The following is a 10,533-nucleotide window of genomic DNA, read 5'->3' on the forward strand; positions in this document are numbered from 1 at the left end:
AGCTACAAGCAAAAACATATATCATGAAAACAGATACCCACCCACCCCCTCTTTTCATTCGTTTCCTTATTCATGTTTTCTCCTGGCTTTGAAGTGGAGTTTCTCAGTGATGTGCTTCATGACATTCCCAAACATGCACAAGGGAAAAGGGCTAAGGAAGGAAAAAGAGATTATACAGGAGAAAATACCAGAGGGTTTCCAACCTGCAACTCTTCTCAAAGGACCCTGAAAGTCTCTTGCTGCTGTGCTTGTACACAAGCAATACTTCCATAAATGGTGAGGGGGAGACGGATCTTCAGCAGGAAAGTGGCTTGGGAGCTGAGGTAAGATGGGAAACATGTTAGAAAATAAAGACACTAGCCCAAGAGCAGAAGCTCCTTCCAAAATGCTGGGAGGATGCAAAGTGGCCGTGCTACACACCAAGGGTGGGGAAAAAACAGCCTGAGGGCATCAGGTGAAGGAGCTCCAGTCCCAGGCCCCCATGGTGCCTCAGGCAAGCCCATGGCATGGTACGTGTCTGGAGCAAAGGCAGGAACAGGCAAGCATCAGGGGACAGGAACTCACCTGCCTCTGTCCCTTCGTCTGCGTCCAGCATTGAAAAGTCCCTTGTGCACCCCTGCCCAGTGAAATCACCATTGATGCAGGCTTCAAGGGGAGAGAAAGAGGAAGGAGGAGAGAAGGATATTAACGGGTTGCTCAAAGTTCAGGTGAAGAGTGGGTGCACTGGGTGGGAGGTGAGGAGACAGTGAAGAAGCAAGGAAAGTTTGGGCATGGTAGGCAGAGAAGCCTGGTCAAGGTCAGAGACCTTGGAGAGAGATGGAGGGAGGGAGAGGAGCACGTGGAGGAACAGAGCCCAGAGGGTCCATCAGACAACAGGCTGTGTCCCTGATGCCCTGCCATGGCTCTTCCCTCCAGTGACCAGCTCCCAGCTCAGCATCCTTGAGGGCTGAGCTCCTTTCCCACATATTTAGGGCATAGGTGACCATAAAGCTGCATTACCTTGGCTCAGGAAAAGGCTCTCATTACCCCTGCTCCCTTTGTAGCTTACTTTCCTCCCAGGGGCTGACAGAGCTGCAAACATTTCCTCCTCAAAAATGAAAGGAAGAAGCCGTGAAGAGACCGAGCCCTGAAGGGAAATAATAAACAAACACATGACAGCATCACCTCTTTGATAAAACGCTGGGAATATTTTACCAGAGCTCCTCAGAGCAACATGGCTGGCTGCTAGCCTGGAGCAAGGGCTCCCACATACCCTGGGCCCCCAAATTCCCAGCTTACTTTGTCAGGGCTGGTCCTCCCCCGCTGCCTCCATGACCCACAAGTATAAATGGGGCTGAGGGTCTCTGGACCAAGGGGGGAAAAGAGGAAAGGGAAAAACACTGAAGATGGCAAAGAGGAAGAGTGCCTTAATGAAAGAGAAGAGCAGGACAAAACCTGGAAGACAAATTAATCTCAGAGACACTGAAACGAGGAAGAGGCACGTAAAGGGGCTGAGTGGAGAAGAGGTCATGGGAAGGGAAAATATAGAGCCACTTAACCAAAATGATTGAAGAGCAAATGTTGTGTACAGGCTGTCTCCACCAGTGCACGACACTATCTTCAGCGTACACCTTCTCCACACCTGCCCAGGGGCAGGGTGGTACTGCTCTCTTTAAAGGCACACAAAGGCTCATGCCCAGACCAGCAAAGGGTCTCAGGCGTGGGAAAGCTCTGCGTCGCCACTCCTCACTTCCAGGCACCTGGCAGGCACACTGCAGGAGAGACACCAGTGCCCTATGGCACAAATAGGGAGATACACCCCTCCCAAAAACAGCCCCCATCTCCTGAGACCAAGGGCAGTCCCCAAGACTTTCCATCCCTGTAATCTTCATTACAGATAAAAAACGTAACTTTTTTCTCTGGTTCTGCAGTTCAGGGTAGACACGAAAGCCCTGGGTTTTATTTGTTTAAATCCATCTGCTCTCACTAAGAGTAGGATTCAAAGCTTTAAAGTCACTGAATTAAAACCAAGCAGACCTGTTGCTGCCCTCACCCCTTCACGGTCAGGGTCTTCCTTGCTTTGCTGCTTTCTGTCCCATGGATTTTCCTCCCAGTAAACCCAGCTTCAAAAGCAGGGAACCACATCATCCAGGCAAGAGTCTTGCACATGAGGCAGTTGGGGATTGCACAGCCCTTCACAGCACCACTTAGCTTGTGAACATCAGCAGGCCTGCTGTAAGGGCCAGCTTCTTCTGGCCACGGATCCACCAGATGTGCTGGAGCAGCATTGCTGCTCCTAGAGGTCAGGTAGCAGCTGAACTGGGATTTATTGGATTGTGGCTCTCCTGCAGACCAGGTGCTAGTTCGTTCCCCTGGCTCAGGGGAGGTTCATCAGCATGGCTTCTCCTCTCTGATCAGCTTCTTTCCTCCTGAAGGGCCAATACAGCTGTAAACACTTCCTGAGCGAGCACAAGGTAAAGGAGAGGACTTGAACACAACAATTTGGCTGGAGACTACCTAAAAAGCAATGCAGCTGGAAAGGGAAAGCAAAGTTAAAGGGCAACAGAAACTCTGCCCTTTGTACTGGGTGGACTTCAGAGGTTGCGGGTGAGCCCAGGAGGTTTAAGTGAAAATTAATTGTTTCAGGGACTGAGCTGATGCCAACAAAGACACAAACTTCAACTATTACAAGTTGTCCCGATGACTCATACCTGAGAGGTGACTGTTACCTAGGCATTCATGATTTGAGTTAGTTACTCATGACGTGGGTTGGAGGCCCCTGGTCAGGGACAGGGCACAGCTGTAGTAAGAGCCTGAAGCGTGAAATTGCATGTTTGACTGATACCTGAGTGCACTCAGCTCAGATAGGACAGGGAAAACAGCATGCCTCTTTGACTCAGTCTACACCTCTTTTAGCTCTGGTACCCCAGGTCAAACCTTAGGTGCTGCACCTGGCAGGGAATGTCCATCTGGAGCCATTTCCCAGTGATGGAAGCCAGAAACCCAGGCATCTGGGGTGTCTTATGATTCTCTGATTCCCTGCAAGGTTGCCCAGAAAGGTGTTGCTGTACTCCCGAGACTGCTTAGAAGAGCTGAAGATCTCCTGGGACAAGCCAAGCCTGCCTGGCAGGGAGATTGTCTCCAGTGAGAAAATTAGAGAAAGTAAAATGTTAATTATGAGACAACATCAGTGTTTCTCCTTGGGACAGTGAATGAGGTTGCCCCTCCCAGTACAAACAAAATAACTCCTTTCAGTTAGTATGCAAATGCAGTGTTACTTGGGCTCCTTAAGAGAGCTAGTTTCAACCAACTTTGTCACAACTCAAACCAAACCAAGAAGAATATGTGGGAACTCAAAAGCCGCCTCATCCATGTGGTTTTTATTGCTCCCTGTTGCAACATTCCTGAAGAGGGTAGGGAGGTGTAAGTGACTGTTGTCGGAGACAGGGTGCTGGGGCAGGCAGACCTTTCATCTTTTCCCTTTGCCATTTTTAAGCTTCTAAGGAAATGGGCATCCTACCACAAAAGAAACAGAAGTACTGACATTTGTCGGGTCTCTGCCTCTGTCCAGGTCATAGTTTCCTGGGGAGGAATTCAGTTCCAGTTCAGTGATCTCCAGAGCTTGACCGAGTTATATACACATATGCTCTTCAAAGATATCTGTGTGGGTTTGAAGCTATGACACAGGGCCTGCAGGAGACCTCATCCCTTTTGGAGTGGCAGCTAAAGCCAGGCAGGACTCCCCACGGCATCTCAAATGGCTCCAGACCCTTACACTTCAGCACTGAATTGAGCCCACAGTCAGCACAGTCAATGAAGCAATTAATTTATACTTTGCAGATGGACTCAGGGAAAGTTCATGCTGTTGCTTGCCAGTCTGAGCAGAGTGATGAGCTCTCAAGCTTCCCTCAGATGTTATTTACCCTCTTGCACTACACTTATCTTGTGAGCTACAGGGCTGAGATATGACCAGCTTCTGCACCTGTCCCCTGTGCTGGGTCTTCCAACACTCTCATGCACTTGTCCCTCCACCTTCTAGTCCCTGGAGGCAGCACAGAGGTCTCAAGTCTTTCACCTTTCATGTCTGGAGGCTGAAGACACCATCATCTTTGTCTCATGCCCAGAGGGACAAACATCATCCCAGTATCAGGAACATTTATCACTGTGGTGTGTTTTTCAAGCTCAGCTGTTCGTTTGGGTAGGCACCTGGCTGGGCTCCAGTGCCTGATGTCTGCTCAGCGCTTGGAGCATCTGGACTGGGAGGCAGCAAACATGGTGAGAAGTTTGGCAACACATCACTTTGTGTTCCTGTTGCTCAGAGATAGAGGAGACCATGTTACCTTGCATTTCCACCAGGGATGGAGGGATGAATTTAAGGAGTTAGTGGTGTTCCGGGCACTGAGAAGTGAGTAAATACTGAATGGCCCAAAGCAGAAGAAGGAAAATCCTGTCCACATACAGCTACTCTACACGCAGTACTTTTCCTGGAGCAAAAGTGTTTTAGGATGACAAGACACAACCAGTCCCCCAGCTATCTCTCTACCCCACCCCATTCTTGCACATTACAGCCGCACTACATGCAATGAGGGTCACAGGACTCAGAAACACATTTTCCCTGCTGGAGGTGATTAGGTGGGAGTACACTGGCAGTTCTTGTGTCTCAAGACTTATACTTGGGTCTTGTGCCTTAACGTTGGAATTGCAATTTTTCAGCTGCCACCAGAGTAACACAAGAGGGCCACCAAGTCACCCCACAATACACAAGTAACTGCTTGTGGGCACCCACAGCACTGACTGCTGGGCAAGCAGAGGGGCAGGTAAGGTGTCCTTATCTGTCCTGGAGGCAGGAGGAAGGCCCCACCTTAGACTCAAGGCAAGAACTCTCCTCCTCTACCCTTAGGTCAAGATGGTTAACTGCATTCAAAAGGAGCCTGTTCCCTCGTGTGCCACCAGCTACGAAGTCTGGTGTCACTTAGCCACGCAAGTCCTGTGAGCGATACAACCTCGGCTGGACTCATGGAGTTAGATGCAGATGAGCTGTGTCTCAGTGCTTTAATTCAAAGATTTTATGCAAAAAAAAGGCAAAGTAAGCCAAAGACACTTTCATGTGAGACAATCAAAGTGCCAGGGAGCGAGGGACGTTTTATAGGTTTCCCAGATCACAAGGAGTATGTTTCAGCCGGTTACAGGCCAGGAGCAGAGATTAATAGAGAGGAAGCTGATACTCTGGGGAGGCAGAGGGTAGTAGAAGATGGGGTAGGTGGAAACTGTGCAAATTCCCTGCAAGGAGCTAAGGCAAGTTGTGATCCTGCAACCAATAAAACTCCCATCTCAGGCAGCACATTTCTTGTTACACTTTCACAGGTGTACTCCAGTTGGCAATCTTTAGCCTGAGAGATTTTTCTCCTTGTTGTCCTCCTCCATTTATTAATTTCTGTTTCATTCACCTCCTTTGTCAGATTCTTAGCCCCAGCTGGACAGGTTCTGCTGGGGAAATGATTTGCTAACAGCCATTTGTCCTCAGATCAGCTGACAGCTAGACATCAAAAAACAGCCAACTCAGATTTAAATAAAAATTGTTTTCTGGAGCAATTCAATGTGAAGGCTGCAAGACTTTTTTATGTCCTCTGCCGTCCTTATCATCTCTCTGGGCAAAAGGGAGATGCAGTGCAGCTGGTGGGGCAACAGCTCAACCAGTTGGTCCCCCAACAGGCTCTCAGGGAAGATTTTCTTTCAACTATAAATGCCACTCAGCCTGTAAAAGAGTAGATAACAGAGTAGAACTTGTTGTTATACAGGATGAAGTCTCCATTGCCCTTTTCTGACACCCTCCTAGGGTGTTTAGCTGTGTCGCAGCTTGACAAGGGATTGGGTCCCCAGGGCAAGCATGGAGGAGAGCACTGGTAGGGCAGAGAGAAGGCTGGCCCCTCTCACCAAAAGGAGCAATTCAGGCAGTAGACCCCTATGAAGTAGTAATGCTTATTGCCACAGGATGTCCCCAAGGCAAAAAGTATGAATAGATCAAAAAAAGACCTCAGGGCAAATGTATTCAAGGATGGTTACTAATCTCCACATCTTTGATTCGACCTCCAGCTAAGAAAAGCCCTGTCATGTGGAACCAGACATGGAGAAAGTACAACAAAAGGAGAGATCACACCACACTTGTCCTATCTCCTTGGCTTTTCCAGCACAGCACTGGGACCTGGGAGCAGTGGTCCACTGTGACTGCAGCAGGCTGCAGGAACGGAGGGTGATATTTTATGTCCTGGCTGCATCCTCCAAACCCACAGTCAGTGACGGGGAGGTCAGCAAGCTGGAGCTGCAGCCAACAAGCACAAGGCAGCTCAGGCCCCAGGGGCAAAAGCTGAGCTCGCAGCAGCTGAAGGGTAGCCACCTCCTCCCACATAGGAATGGGGATGAGGGGCAGGCTGGTCTCCAAGACAGGATCCCCTGCAAGAGGAACTGTTTTAAGATAACACCTGAAATTCCTGGTGTGACCAATGTGTGATGGGGGGATTAGAGGAAATCCCACAACAGTTTAGACTCCCACATCACTTGCACCCAGGTTTACCAAGATACTTTGTGTGAATACCAGATACCACTCAGTGGGATTTGCAAGCACATCTAAAGGGATAAGACCACATTCCCATGGGCTCCACAGATACAGAAACCTGTCTGACATTTTCCACTTACTTCCCGCAGGTATTGCTGACGTACCACTGGGTAACTTTCCTGGTAAGGGAAAGGATCAAAAATTGGCTCTGTCTTCCCATTCATGTTAGTGTAACTTTTTAGTAAGTATGTTGTTTATATTGGACTTCATAACCTGCACAATTCCTTGTCGTAAAGTTTCTCATGTGTCTTCAATGCTGGCTCTGTGCAGCTGGTTTTACTTCCAAAATACCAGACACCTCTGCATACCTACCATTTGTAAAAAAGAACACACAAACAACAACAAAAAAACACCAACAAACACTAAACCCAAGGGATACAGGTACAGTAGGGCTGCCTGAAACTATGGTAAATATGGGATCAAGGGTTTCATTCAGTGGTGCAGCAGCTGTTGGCTTGGATGTGTGTTGGTAGCGTATCTGCACAGACCTACCCAAATGTGAATGCAGACTTCGAGCCATTCATACAATCTGTGCTGTTTATCTTGCAGGGGAAGGGCTTTGATTCTAGCAGAGACATGCTGCTTTCAGCAAACAAGACAATTTGATGTTCAGGTGAGTTTATGGAGATAGGATGCTGATTTTTTAATTTTTTTAGAAATTTTAGGAATAAGAGATCCAAACCAACCTTTTAGCCCTAAGCTTTTTACAGAGTATAACAAGGAAAATCCAAATTTCATTCTTTCTTCAGACTGCTGTTAGAGAGTTGGGGGAAAACCTTCCACTGGTGGTCACCCCAGTTTTGTAAATAAAAGAATATATTGATATCTTTCTTGAATAATGTTTGAATCTACCTCTGCACTCTAATTTGATAATGATAAATACAAGCCACACTAAAACTTTGCTGGCAAAATATTTCAGCTGCTTTGTGAATAAAAATGTTGCCCCTTAAAATGATGGAGTCTTTCTCTCTGTGGCTTTTACATCTTTACTGTATTGAACTCTCCTTTTCCACTGTGGTCTTTTTGTTATTATCATATGGCTAGATATGACAATATTTTCAATCTCATAAGCTCATTTGGCTGTATAATCATTCCGCAGCCCCCTGGAGTGAGATGGTTGTGCTCACTTCTCCAGCCAAATTAATCTTCTGCAGCAGTGACAAAACACATGACTACAGCTGGATTGCAGAGACATTTGCCTGTTGTTCCTCACATACACACTCGGCATCAGGGAAACCTCACGAGGGCCATTGCTTCTGAACTGGAGCTTAAATGGAGAAGACTGAAGAGGAACTTCCCGCTCAACAAGTAGCTTCTGGTGCCAGGAAGGATTTTTATTATTCATTACAGAGTAAATAATAAATGAAGTGGCTTAATAAGACACATGTGTCCAAGGCTCCTACCAGGCTACAGAGGCTCCTAAAGCATTGAATGCCCACAGACTTGGGGCCCCTGGGCACACCAGGACTGTGGGCATGCTGGAATTGGATGGTGAGCTAGGACTTCTTTCTGCCTTGAGATACAGGATGAGAACAAAATCTTTGGCTGCACAGGAGAGCTAGGAGTACAAGCACAACCTGAACATGCAGAACTGCCAAGGACTTAAGAGGAGGCAGCAAGGAATACAACAGCTTTCATGGCCCAGTTCTTGCCAGTGTTGTTCCTCAACAGAGCCCATCCCGCACCTTCTTTCCATGAAGGCAGGCAACCTGTCCCTCTCATCTTCTTTGGCTGGTCGTGGGATAGAGCCCTTGCAATAGCTTCAGCGTTTCTCTCACATAATGGCCCTGGTCCCATCCCCTTCCCCCAGACAGCTGCCATGTGGCTCTTTTTGATGGAAGGGGTGTCATGAACCAACATGAAGAGGATGGGGAGAAAGGAAGAGAGTAAGCAGCTCGTATGTCAGTGCTGATCTCCTTTGGGCACATGTGCTAACCTGTTCTGGTGCAGCCCCAGCAGACCTGACTGGAGGTGTGGTCAGCCAAGTGCCAACCACCTCCTGCATGACCAGCACCCACTGCTGTCAGATGGAGAGCTGAAACTCACTTTGGGATAGAAGATCTGCACAAAGGGAGTCTGTAATATTCTCCCATCTGGACCAATGCCCGGTAGCATCAACCCTTTGATAATGCCATCTTGCTCTCACAAGGTGAAACATAGCAGGGTTTGGAAGAGATTAGCGCTGCTGCTGCCACTTCATGGGTGGACAAAGCAAACAGACCTGGGAAGAGCCTCCTGAGGCATGCATCTCAAGGCAGCGGGAGAGTGGGTAACCAAAAGTAGGTTTGCCTGGCACACAGCTCATGTGCCACTGCATTACAGCACCTGCAGCAAAGAGCTTAGACCAGCTGAGAACCAAGAGGAACTGAATACTTGGCTGCTCTCAGCCTGCTTTATAAATTTCATGTTTTAAAGTCAGAAGAGACAATTCCTGTTAATGTGACCTTCTGCAATATAAAGGTCTGGGAATTTCCTCCAGCTGGACTTGCTCTTAAGAGCATGGTTTCTGGTTTAACTGGAAGACCTTTTCGCAAGACAATCAGTCTTAATTTGAAAACCTCACACAATAGAGAATCCACAACATCTTTTAACGTTTTGTTCCAGCAATAAATTGCTCTCCCTGTCAAGGATGAATAGCTTAAATTGTAGATTTATTTCTTCCTACAAAGTAAGTGTATTTCAATAGCTTGACAGCTGGTGTTCATCTGACCTAAAACCCGGATGACTATATTTGGCCAGATGAGTCTTACCTCTGCGGTGACTCCAACAGCAAGGCATTAACTACAAGATGATACATTGCCTTTGAAATTTAGGCATAGAGACAAAAAAGAGAAAAAATATTTTAGTTTGCATGGCCCTGCCAAGTGAATAAAGCCCAGAAGCTCTCTCAAGGCAGCTGAAATGAAAACAAACAGAACCACAGCTTGCAGCTATTCAAGGTTGCCTGCTGCCAGGGAAAATGCCATCTGCAGTTAACTCCATCTTTCCCTCCCCTCAGTTTAATAACACTGCTAGAGTTCTTGAAATCTGGCATATCAAACTGTCCTGTGCACCAACTGCCCTTCTTCTATGGTCAGCCAAGAGCTGCCCTAACCATTTCTCATATGGGCCAGACCCTTCTGGAAGGTGAGGATAACTTCTCCATAGCTCCCCATCTGCTGACAGCAGGCTGAGCCTGCCCGTTTCCACATGGTAAGGCCTCTCCACTCAGCAGTGCTTGGTGCTTCTCCAACAGATCCCAGAAAAGCCAAAGCTTTACATAGTGGAGATATGGTTAAGACAAAAAATTTAACCCAAAACTGGTATGGTATTTTGTTGCAGTTTTAATAAAGATAATAACATACACCACTGAGGCACAAGTAAGGCAAGGGCATAGAAAAAGGCAATTACTACATGCCAAGTGGGAACAGGAGGAATGTGGTAGGATAATGTATCCCAAAAAATGCAAAAAAAACCCCAACAACAGAAAAAAAACCCTAAAACACAAACTCTACATCTTGAATCAAAAGTCATAAGGTCTGTAGTAAGAATTTAATGCATTGATGAAGTCAGTTGATGATGCAATGCAGTAGAAGAGTGGACAACATACTAACAGTCCTGAAGGGAAATGGGAATTGACCCCTGCAGCTATGTTAATTGATCACAGTAATATACTAGACTTCTGCACAGATTTTGAAGGATAAACTTTTTCAGGATAGAAATAAAATAAAGCAGCACGCTGACTGCAGATAGGATGTACCAAACAAACTCGGCGACTTTCTTGCCAAAAGCCATTTGATTTCTAGTTGGTGAATTGCAGGAAACCACATTCATCCAGACTTCACTGAATTGTTCAGTTTGGCACCATATGGGAAGTTAGGAGTTATTTTAAGGCAGTATAATTAATACAGGAAAAATACAGCAGTACACAAATCAGCCAAAGAGCAACAATAATTGTATTT

The sequence above is a fragment of the Falco cherrug genome, chromosome Z (genome assembly GCF_023634085.1).
Source record: "Falco cherrug isolate bFalChe1 chromosome Z, bFalChe1.pri, whole genome shotgun sequence".
NCBI classification, from domain to species: domain Eukaryota; kingdom Metazoa; phylum Chordata; class Aves; order Falconiformes; family Falconidae; genus Falco; species Falco cherrug.